Genomic DNA, 12,114 nt, shown 5'->3' with positions numbered 1-12,114 from the left:
CCTGCGAGATATATTCGGGGTACTGCAGTACTTTTCGTCTTTCCTGGTCTTTTGTTTGGTCAGTGAGTGGCAAGTTTTGTTGGAGAGTTACCACGTCAGGGGCCTCTATAGAGTTCCGAGTTGATTTCGCCTGGGTATCCAAGTCTTCCCCAGGCAGTTTTGAGCTTACTGCCATCCGCTGAGCGTTGCTCCTAAGCTTGTGGTTGTGGGCAGTGCACGACAATAAGTCGTCAGTACATGTCTGAGTGGACTACATCTCCCTATAATTAATAAATGTAGTTATTAATTGAGGTTCCTTGTGGTCGGTTGCTGGCGTGGTAACGCATTTGTTTGTTGTGCGTGGTGGTTTTCCTTGATTGATGCTGTTCGTACATACATTGTCCGCTTTGGTCACTAAAGACCACTTTAAATTAGATTCCAGATTTTTCTTTTGTTTGTGGTTTGCTTCTTCAACTTGTGGCCCTAATGAATTGTTAAAGTGCCTCCTAGGTTCTTGGTCAGTTGTGTCCAGGGACTTAGAAGGATGCGCCATAGGTTGTCCTTTGGTGCCTTGAGCGATAATTTCACTGTAGGTTGTACCGTCCATTTGTATGCCTGAAGAGGTAATAATCTTGCGATGTTCTTTATTCTGATCCTCAGTCTCCTTGTTTTCCAGCTGGAGCCAATGCAAGATAAACCCTTCAGTGTGGGTTTTGATTTTTTTTATTTGTTTAACTTTTTTGGTTTTTTCTTATTTTTTCTAGATAAGTGTTGGCTATCTGAGGTTGTGGGCTTTGATTTGTTGATAGGTCCTGGACCTTTATCTAATTACAGCAGGTTTTTGTTTCAGGTTCTTCAACACTGTTTATTTGGTCTCCCATGACCCCTGTGGTTTCATGCGAAGCTTCCTTATCGTTGGTTTGTGAGTCCTTCGAGCTTGTCGTCGTCTTTGTGTTTTGTCTGGGTAGGGAGTATAAGGTGTTCGGTTGCCTGTTGACTTCATTCTTAAGGTCCTTAACTAGAGTGCTCATTATCTCTGGGAGCTTTTCCAGATTCTGCAGTATTGGACTGCATCCACAGTCTTCTTGTTTGACCATTAAAGCCGTGTTTGCCTGGGCTCTGTGTATCAGTGAATTTAAGTGTTCCAGTTTTGAATCTAGTCCCGAGATCAGGCCAGCGACTGTTTGTAATATATTTATTTGCGTATCAATTTGTCTGCATGCATTATGGCAGCTTTTGCCATTGAAAGCAAGGCATCATTGATCAGTGCTAGATGATTTTCAATTTTTTGAGGCTGCTGACCTATTTCTGCTCCAGTTTTAGGGGAACCAAAGGTCCAAGGCTCATGTGCGTGTAAAAGTAAGCTGTAGTTTGAAAGATTAGGGCCTCATTTAGGTGAGCGATGTTGACTTGTGGACTCAGCGAGCACAGAAGAAGAGTCAGAGGGCTCCGAATGAAGCCTTAAAGGAGTTCAATGTGTTCCCATGTTGTTTCTTGATTCTGAAGGAGAGTCCTCACTCATTTCTGAGATTAAGAGGCCGGGAGATGAATTTGATTGGTTGAAAGGTTCTCCACTTTTTCCTGTGTGGTTATTAGCACTGTCGGCTATTTGGAAAGCGGGAGGGTTTGTGGATAATGTGGATAATGCAGGAGATGTTCTCAAGGTTGACTGGAGTTTTGGGCTGTGAGACGCTGGGCTGGGGCCGTTAGGATGTGCTGCTGTTGGGGCTGCCTTTAATGCTACACTAGTTTCTTTTGTAGCCCTGTCATTGCTGTTGGACCATGTTGTCGTGATTGTTTGACCAGGCAGTGAGGCATTGTTTGGGACCTTGGGGGACGACGCAGTCAGCTGGTCAGTTGACTTGCTGTTTGTTATCGTACCCCCTTGGGATAACGGGGGAGCCAAGTTTAGCTGGTGGTATTGATTTTGATAACGGGTGGTACCCGCCGGTGGTTCATTTGGTATAAAAGCGTTGGCTCCCTCGACCATGTGGTCCATTTTTGCGATCCCTAAAGTTTTACTTACTAGGTTGTTAGAGCTGGATAAGCCTAGATCCATTGTTGTTTCTGGGGCTCTTTCCCCCATAACAATAGTTATTTCTGGTGAAAGTGGAACGTCTGGTTGAAGTCCGAAACTTGGGTCCGCGTATTTGTAGGTGTCTGCCTATGTTCTGACAGATTTTTCAGTGCAGGGTGTATGAGCTGCTCTGCGGGATTCACCAAATTTATCACCAAATTTATCTTCTAAAGTTATGAAGTGAAGGTACGCTCTTATATCGCTGTTACCGTTCATGGTGGTCGTGCTCTTTTAAATACTGGTACTGTTACCGATTGCCGTAGTTTCACTTGTATATGTGGTCTTTTCCGATGAGATTGTGGGTGCTGTTGGTGCCTCGCCCATTTGTGGGCCCTCCATGGGCCCCTCCCTAGGGAATGATCCGGGTTTGGCACACCCTCTGCCCAGGGGATACAGTATCTTAGACTTTTGCCGCCTTGCGGTTTTGTGGGGGCGATGATTATCTTGGTGTTGGACCAGGTTTGAGTTTCAGGTCCGCATGGTTGATCTTTGCACTGGGCTCTGGCGGTGGAAAGCTGGTGTGGGGCCACTTGTTGGACTATCGGACAACCCCCCAGCAACCTCAGTAACTGTGTGCCCACTGTGTGCCCACTCCCCCGACTAGATGGCTGGGCTGTTGGAGATTCTTTAAAGTTTGCGGGCCTGAATCTGGGGGGTGGGCTCTCCAAATGCTCTTTCAGTATGCTCAGAATACCACAGTTCTCTTCGCACACCTCTCGCCTCACCTCAGCTCTTGGGGCATCCTGGTGGGAGTCCTGATGGTCAGGTGGCTGTCTGGCTATCTGGCTATCTGGCTGTCCGATGATAGCAACAGTCACCTGGTAGGGTGAGCAGGGCGCGCTGTGGGTGGCTGTGTCCGGCGTTGCATCACATTTCTCTGTCTCCATCCTGCTCCCCACTTGATAGACCCTGGTGGTGGACCCTGGTGAGTCCCCCCCACCGGCACAGCTGCCACCTGGCTCCCAGCTCTCGGCCTCTGGCTCCCAGTGCCCCGCTCCCTCCTACTCCCACTGGGGGAGGAGGGGTGCACCGGGTGATAACCGGGAAGCTGGGTGGCAAGGGCAAAGGCGAAGGTGGTGCAGTGCGGGGAGTGAAAACTGCGCCAGCCATAGAGGCCGTGAAGGTCCGTAGAAAGAGGTAGAGAGCGAGTAGGGAGCGGGAGAAAGGAAACGTCAGGAAGAACGGCAGACTCCGGCCGTTCGTGGTAGTTCTCTCACCCGATTTACCTCGCAGCGTCTCTCACCGAGGATGCGGGCCGGGAATGAGAGTGAAAGCTTGTGCTGCAGTATGTCACCCCGTTGTCCCCACCGCAGCTCACCTCGGTCCGCTATGTGGGGTGTATGCCTCGGATGTCAGGGCCCCTGAGGCAGCGAGTTGCAGCACGTTGTGGCAGCAAGCGGTGGTTGGCGCCGGTCAGCGGCAGCAGCGGTTGACTGGGAGAGCTATGGATCCCCCGCGGCAGCTTTCGCCTCCAGAGCACGGCGCACTGAGTTTGGCATCTGACGTCACTCGCAATCCAACGAAGCAGTGCTGCAGCTGTGTGTGCCACTGCAAGAGTCAATGGGTGTCCTAGGACAACATCACCAACTTGCTCAAGAAGGGTTATTGCTGAGGCATCCACACGCAGACATGTGGGCATGCCCTGGCCACAGGCTGTTTCTCTGAAAAGGGCTGTTTAAGGACACTCAAGGCCTCTCCTTTACGCTCATGCCAATACAGTGTAATGTTTTTTGATAACCAGGGCGACCTAATGCAGGAACAGAGGCCAATGCTTTCTTGAGTGTGGCAAAGGCCTCTTCCCCTGATGGTGTCCACTGTGGTGGATCCGGGGCACTGTCAGCAATCAGCAGAAACGGCGGTCCAACAGTGAGCGTGAAATTTGAGATCCACAATCGACAATATTTGCAACAACCAAAAATCGCTGCTTAAAAGATTTGGGAATGGCAAGGACCGCTTTCACATGGTCAGGTGTCATGGAGGTGGAAGCACAGAAGATGACATGGCCTACATATGTGACTTCTGGGAGACAAAACTAAAGTGTGGAGAGTCATGCCTTGTGGCTCCACTCAGCAAGCTCAGTGAGTAGGATAAGAGAGCCAGCAAGGATACTGGACAACAAAAGATCGTCTATGTGCTGTGTCAGGACAGAGCCCAATAATTTTGCAAATCTTCCTTCAGTAACTGGGAAAAGATGGTGGGACTTTTACAATACCTTATGGGGTGTCTTGTCTAATAAAGCTGTAAAGATGGTGACTTTCAAAAGAAAACGCAAATTAGAACTGAATATAATTTGGAGGAGGTCCAATTTCTTTATACTTCTACAGGTTCTGCAAATGAGGATATCGCTTTCTAATGAGTTGAGTTTGAGGTCATTGAGCAGCAAGCATTGGTGCTTGGTGTGAAAACATTTTTTCTAAGCCTTAAGAGGCTAACACCTTCATTTAGAGCAGAGGTATTCAATCTGTGGGGCGCAAACCCCAGGGGATTGTGGGGGCCTGGGAAGCGAGTCACGCATTTCCAGACCTCAAATCTGACAGAATCCAAAACATGTGCTCTTCCTTTTGGACAAGGACACCCGCCCCGGACTCTTCATGCCAATTGTTAAAATGCAGCAGCTGAAGTTAATTGAATGTCATGTGCTGTGAAATTAAGAGGCCCAGCAGACAGGTAAAACAATAGTTCAAACAAGCCTTCGTGCCAGGGTGCCTGCTTGCCTGAATGAAATGCAAATGTGCCCTAGGAGTTAATCTGCAAATGTAAAGGGTGCTTGGGAGTGATTCTGGCTTTAATTGCTCGAATTACTCCAAGCACTGTGATGGCAAAGGTGTGTTTTTTGTGGTAGTGCAAAGAGTTAACAACTGGGCTGTGAAGCTATGCAAAATGAATGCATTACTTATGGTCTGGTATTACTAAATAAAAAATTTTAAAAACTCCATTTTATCCTCAAACTATTTGCACAGTTCGTAGCAGTCTATCTTATAATGTGTGCAATGCAAGTATAAAATAATGACTGACACATTCACAGTGCTTTCTGTCCCAGGCGGTGACCTTGTAGCACTAAAAATACACTAGTCACTAGCCTCCACTGCACCTACAAAATTTAATTCTGTGGCTCTCTGGTTACCCACAGACCTCTGCAGTGCATTAAATAACTGGAGTTTCATAATGTACTATAGTGCGTTTCCCACTAAGTAACAACGTTTTAGTTTTTTTTTTTCACTTAAGCTATTTTATATCTATCACCTGATGGTGAAAGACCCAAAAAGTGAACAAAATATTTTTGGGCTGATTTATGAGAGGCTTGCGCCGCCAGAGTGTCACTTCTTTGAAGCTGTGGCGGCACAAGCGTCTCAATCATATCTATGAAGAGACGCCAAGTCACCCTGCATGGCTCTGCATGAACTCACAGATATGGAGTAATGCAAGGCAGAGCAAGTCACTGTGTTGCCTAACTCTGCGTCAAGGAGGCGTTCCATGAGCATTAGGTGGGTGTTCCCACGCAACACACATGGATTTTGACGCTGACCCAGATTTTCAAAACCATGTAAACCTGGGGCAGCGCCAAAACCTTAAGCCTCCCGACAGCAGGCGTAACGAGAAGAAATGTTTTCATTTCTCCTTGTTTTTTCCTCTTTCCATATGTGCTGCATTTTACAGCATACATAGAAAGAGGTAAACCCCTCTCAGGATTGTTTTTGTGTGGGGTGACACTTCCTGCAAAAAAACAATCCTGCCTATTTTGGCACTAGGCAGCAATCTGTGTGCCAACGTAGGGGTAAAGGACAGGAATGCACCATATTTCATAAATAAGGTGTATTCCTTCCCTTTCACAGTGGCATAGGACAGCGCAGCAAGAAGCCTTGTGGCACTGCCCTACGCCAATGCCTCATAAATTAGGCCCTTTGTTTTTAGCCACACCTTTGACCAAGCCCCCATGCTCACTGACCTTTGGTTTGCTACACACTGTTTAATTTATTTCCCCAATGTAAAAATGGTTTGCTGTGGGAATTGGGGACAGTTGTCAAGGGTGAGGAGTACCAAGTTCTAGAAATGTTTGTCAGGAGTGGGTCCTTACACCTAAAACGTTTTGACAGGGGGTTCTCTGCTTCAAAAAGTTTAAGACCTCTGATTCAGAGGTTGTCTGTCGACCTGCCACTAATGACCTTCACCACATTGGCAGATTACTGCCTACCATATTTAAAGATCTCTGCCTGCCTCGAAGATATCTCTGTGCTCCAAAGAGCCCGGCCATGGTGGTTCCTCTAATGGTGCAAAACCTTTGCTCAGCAGACACCATATTTCATATGTCCTCTCAGCAAACCTTTTTGTTTTGCAAAACAAAATACTAATGACAGTGTTAAATTTGAGCCGGTGGTTGTAGGTGGGGGCCACGAGCACTCATATTTGTGGACCTGCACTTATTTTTCGTCATCAGACTTTGACACAGAACAAGAGAAACAAAAACACTGAGAGGGAGAGAGAATGAGGAAGAGAAAGAACGAAAAACAGTGACAAAGGGAGAAATCACGAAAGAAAAACAACCTGGTAAAGTGTGATAAAGAGCCAGGGAGTGTCTTGTGGTGGATTACAGAGGCACGAGGTGGAATCAAGATTACAAAATCTTGCTATTCAGTACCCTGATCTTCGATAGCAGCTGCCACAGATGACTGAGCAAAACATTGGGCCCTGGCACTTATTCTTTTTACAATTTAAGCACTGACTAATAGCCCTGACATTCAGGGAGTATCCTCCCTGGCAATGGGCAATATTTGTCTGTTTTTTCCTATGTGGGACCGCCAGGGTTTCCGTGGATTTCCAAAAAAGAAAAAAGTGCACGAGACAGTCCTCTCTAAATAGGGTAGATTATTTGATGTATTTGCACCCACAGCACCCCATATCCACTGAGCTATTGGTGTAAGGTTTCTCCCAGCAGAGCTAGCGGGGGCATTGCCAGTGAAAACAGGATGACTCTAAATAGAGCTGGCACACTATCATTGTAGCACACACGATACCACGTTTGTAACAGAGTAGTTTGTCATTCAAACTCGAAATGACCCCCAAGGTCTGCTGGGTTTTGAAGCTAGAGGATTTTACTTGGTGTCGTTTGCATAGTTGCAGCTGGCACTTATATTTGCAACATCTCTTTTCCAAGACAATACCCTCACACTGTCCTATTTTAATCTTGCCAAATGGGGTAGTCAAGGGTGTCAAAAGTAGCAGGCAGATTATGCACTGTCAAGATTTTCATTTGTCATAAAAAGACGAATTGTTTTCAATACAAACTTGCAAGGGAGTGGAGACCACGCCCGCTGGTCACCCAAGGACAAACCCTCAATCTGATTAACACTCTATACTATATAGCCCTTCTTTAAACCAAGCACTGTACCATCCTTTTCATAATCAACCTTCTCAACACTCAAGAACAAGCAACAACCTCAACCATCACACGTCTGGCTAGGTCCCTAAAGAGAGTACCCTCAGCACTTTGTTTTCAAGAATACTATCATTCAGTCTACCAACCTGTGCACCCTTTGCACATCAGCCATCAGTAAGAAAAAGAATTGGCTTGTTCACTAACCAGTTCAGATCCTGCAGACAGAATTACAGAAGAAATGAACGGCCTGCCGCGTCATCAAACCTCATACACCATACAACAACATCCAAAGACCCCACAATTCCTTCTACACAACAGAAAATTCCTTTTTGCTTTTGAGGTCAAATCCATCGTTGTCTACATCCAACAATAAACCAATACTAACAATGATGCTGCAAACTATCAATATTTTTTTTTATCAATAAAATCTCTAAAAGTCGACAGCAATATTATTAAGCAGATTAGCGTAGCTCCCCATTACAAAGACCTCACAAAGTAGAGCTTCAGTGAGAACAAACCTGTAACAAACCCATTTTCTTGCACTACCCACCACCAAAGGCATCATGAAAAACTGACACCAAGATCTTAAAATATTGCACATGTATCTTGGCTTCGCTTCATCAGTGGCCACCCACGAACAAGCCATCCTCGTACCCTGTTGAAGAAAGACACCCACAACATGACTATCACCCAACGTTACAAGGCCATGTCGGGCCTCCATGCTGCATCTAAGATCTTAGAGAACACCAAGGTTGGCCAGGTCCCAGCTCGCCTTGACAACCGCTAGTTTCTTAGTCAACTGCAGAATGTTTCAGTGCTTCAGTGAAGGGAATGGCAAAGAAAACAAGCAATGACAAAGTCAATCTGCTTGCCTCTTTAAAGCAATGCAGGCCTATTGGCTTTATTCATGAAAATGCTTGATCATGAACATTGTTGAAAAAAAAAAGAAATAAGTACGATAATGTGTTTGCGGGTGACTATTTTGGAACGTTAAATGTGTGGGAAAGAGCTGTTGAGAAAGGAGAGGCCGGCAACAAATTGCAGCCGCCGATCTATAAAAGAGCAATTGCAATGCAATAGGTCGTGCATTCATGCGAGTTTGAGCTATTGGCATTGCCTTTTATTTATGTTTTGGGTTTAAAAACATAAATAAAAGTTATTCTCATATACAATACTAGCTTAAACTCTCGCAAATGCAAGACCTATTGCATTGCAATAAAGGGCCATCTCGACTGCTTGTTAGATTGGAACTATCATAGGAAGAGACCAGCCTGTGACGTCTTCAAAGTAATGATAAATAGTGCAGTGAAGAAGATGTGTAAGTGTTGTAAATTACACAGACAAGTGTGAAGTGAGAGTTACATATGATCCGAGCTATAAACACTAACAAAGTGGTCCAACACCTTTCGCTCTGTGATTACACTGTCGCGGCTCACGAAGAAGAGCGGGGGGGGGCTATTTTCTGCCCTCTCCGTGATTTGAGTGTGCAGTGTGGCATTACATAATGTTATTGCTATCTTTGGCCTAATAAAAAACACTCCAGCTGTAGGAGGGCCCTTGGCTTCACCTCCTGGTGCAGGGTGGGCTGTGCTTTATGGCAGGCATGGAGGGAGGGAGGGATGGTCTCGGCTGCAGCTCCGGACTCGTACAGTTACCCTGCTATTACTAGTGAGCGAGAGGCACTGAGGTGGTGGTATTGGAGGTGGTGGTATTGGTGGTGGTGATATTGGTGGTGGTGATACTGGTGGTGATAGTATTGGTGGTGCTGGTGGGGGTGGTATTGGTGGTGGTGGCGGCATTGGTGGTGGTTGTATTGGTGGTGGTATTGGTATTGGTGGTGGTGGTATTGGTGGTGGTGGTATTGGTATTAGTGGTGGTGGTTCAGGTCTTGGTGGTGGTGGTATTGGTATTGGTATTGGTGATGGTGGTATTGGTGGTAATATTGGTATTGGTGGTACTGGTATTGGTGGTATTGGTAGTATTGGTGGTGGTGGTGGTATTGGTGGTGGTGATGGTGGTATTGGTATTTGTACTGGTGGTGGTGGTGGTGGTATTGGTACTGGTGGTGGTGGTATTGGTATTGGTGGTGGTGGTATTGCTGGTGGTGGCGGTATTGGTGGTGGTAGTGGTGGTGGTGGTATTATTGGTGGTGGTGTTGGTGGTATTGGTGGTGGCATTGGTGGTGGTAGTATTGGTGGTGGTATTAGTGGTGGTAGTGGTGGTGATGGTGGTATTGGTGGTGATGGTATTGGTGGTGGTATTGGTGTTTGTGGTATTGGTGGTGGTGGTATTAGTGGTGGTGGAGGTGGTGTTATTAGTGGTGGTGGTGGTATTGGTGGTATTGATATTGGCGGTGGTATTGGTGGTGGTGGTGGTATTGGATTATTGGTGGTGGTATTTGTAGTGGTATTAGTGGTGGTATTGGTGGTGTTGGTATTGGTGGTATTGGTTGTGGTGGTATTGGTGGTGTTGGTATTGGTGGTATTGGTTGTGGTGGTATTGGTGGTGTTGCTGGTATTGGTAGTGGTGGTATTGGTGGTGGTATTGGTGTTATTGGTTGTGGTGGTATTGGTGGTGGTGGTGAGCAGGGGGCGGGGTTGGGGGCAAATAGCAATTGAGAGGTGGGAGATTTAAAAAAAAAAACCTGTCTTGGAAATCAATGGAATAGCTATGAGAGAAGGGGGGCATCAGCATGGAGAGGGGGTGGGATTTGAGCGGCAGCAACAGACGGAGGAGAGAGCAGGAAAATACACGCACTTCCATGGAGTCCTGGAAGCAAAAGAAAAAAAAGTTGTTCCCTTGAATAAAGCAGTGGAAATACAAGCCATGCAATCGGAAAAGTAATTAAGAAATGCTCCAAAGGCAAGACAGTGAGTAAGGAGAAAAGCCATGGAAGTAGGGAATGAGTTAGACAAGACAGCCTTCAAGTCAGGAGCAAGAGACTGGCCCATAGCCTACTATATGTATATACTTTAAAGTATTAGAGACAATAGGTTTCAACAACTGCTGTCTAAAGCTGGCTTAAGGAGAGAGCTAAAAAAAGACAAAACACTTCTCACATTTCTGTAATGATGACTTCAAAATAGCTCCTTACAGCCTATTACATAGTAAACCTTGAGACCCTGCTTTACCACCTCCGTGAGATAGCGTGAGACTCGTACTCCTCTCTCCCCCAGGTTCACATCCTTCCTCCAGAGTCCTACTCAAATGTTTGCCAACTATTGTCAAGTGTTGTCTGGAGCCCCACCAAGAACACCCCTTTCACCAATATTCAACGTCTTGCTCCCCCGTCCTGCATGTCACAGGTAATACAATTTTTTGATATGACTCATACTTTAATGATTTTTTGATCTTTTAACAACTTGATACAGTACTCTTACACGTTGGAGTATTAGCGTGCTTAAGAACAAACTAGAGAGAATTCCTAAGCGTAAACAGGAATGGCCAAAGCAACGTTAACCGCTTTAAAGCAGTAGAACTGTGGAGTGCACATCAGGTTCAGTGTGAATTTTATTCAATCAAGTAAGGTGGAAGAGGCGAGTTCTACTCCTATGCTCCTCAGATCCAACTCTAGCTATACAAAACACTCATGTGACACAAATACCACGCCTAACACACCTGCACACCTGCCTCTGAATCTTGAATAGCGAGGAGTTTCACAAAAGTGAATGTAAGCACAGCTGTACTACTGTTCATGAACCCTACCTGCACCACTGGCCTATCCTCCATTAATACTTCACCACTCATTTACTTAATCTCCCCTCAGCGCCCAGGCCAAAATTATGTTGGGGGACAAGGTTATACGGAGAGGGAAGGAAGGCAGCAAAGAAGGACGTGGGAGGGGAGAGGACAGCCGCGGGGGGTTAGGGAGCACATGGCCAGTGGAGGGTGGGCGGGAAGAGCTGAGGAAAGCACACAGACAATGGTGGGCGGCAGGAGGGTCTGGGGGCAGTGGCATAACAAAGACTGCCGCAACCCCTGCGGTGTGGGGGGCCCCTAAGCTTCAGGAGGCCCCCTCAGCGCATTACACTGGCCAGAGAGCTCCTAATTAAGTCTGGAGGGGGCCCCTCCACGTTCCTTGCAGGGGGCCCCCTCAAGTTTTGTTACGCCAGTGTCTGGAGCAAGCACATGGACAACAAAGGGTGGGCAGGACAGGCTAGGAAAAACACACAGACAATGGAGAAGGGAGGGAGGTACTGGGGCAAGCACAAGGACTATGAAGGGTCTGCAGAAGAGGCTGGGAGAAGCACATGGACAATGAAGGGTGAGTGCATGGGGCTGGGGAAAGCACACAAAGAATGAAGGGTGGTGGTGAAGCAAATGGACACGGACAACATAGGGTGGGTGGGAGTAATGGGAAAACACACGGAAAATGGACGGTGGACAGGAGGGGCAGGAGGAGCACACAGACAACGAAGATGGGTGAGAGGACTGGAGCAGTACACAGACAACGGAGGGTGGGTGGTCGGAGGATGGGGAGGAACACAGAGTGGGAGAAGTACATGAGAGGACAGCTGGAAAATGCACGCACTCTTGTAGGGTGTGCAAACAAAAAGGAAAAAGTAGCACCTAAGAAAGTGATCAGTGGAAGTACACAGTAATGCGTCCCATGCTCCAGGGGAGGGACAAACACAAGATGAATAAGAAACAAGCAAATAAGAGTCACAATAAAACTAACAAAAGG

Source organism: Triturus cristatus, chromosome 3_1, assembly GCF_964204655.1.
Source record: "Triturus cristatus chromosome 3_1, aTriCri1.1, whole genome shotgun sequence".
Taxonomy (NCBI): Eukaryota; Metazoa; Chordata; class Amphibia; order Caudata; family Salamandridae; genus Triturus; species Triturus cristatus.
The sequence above is the reverse complement of the archived record's forward strand: the minus strand, read 5'-3'. Positions refer to the sequence as shown.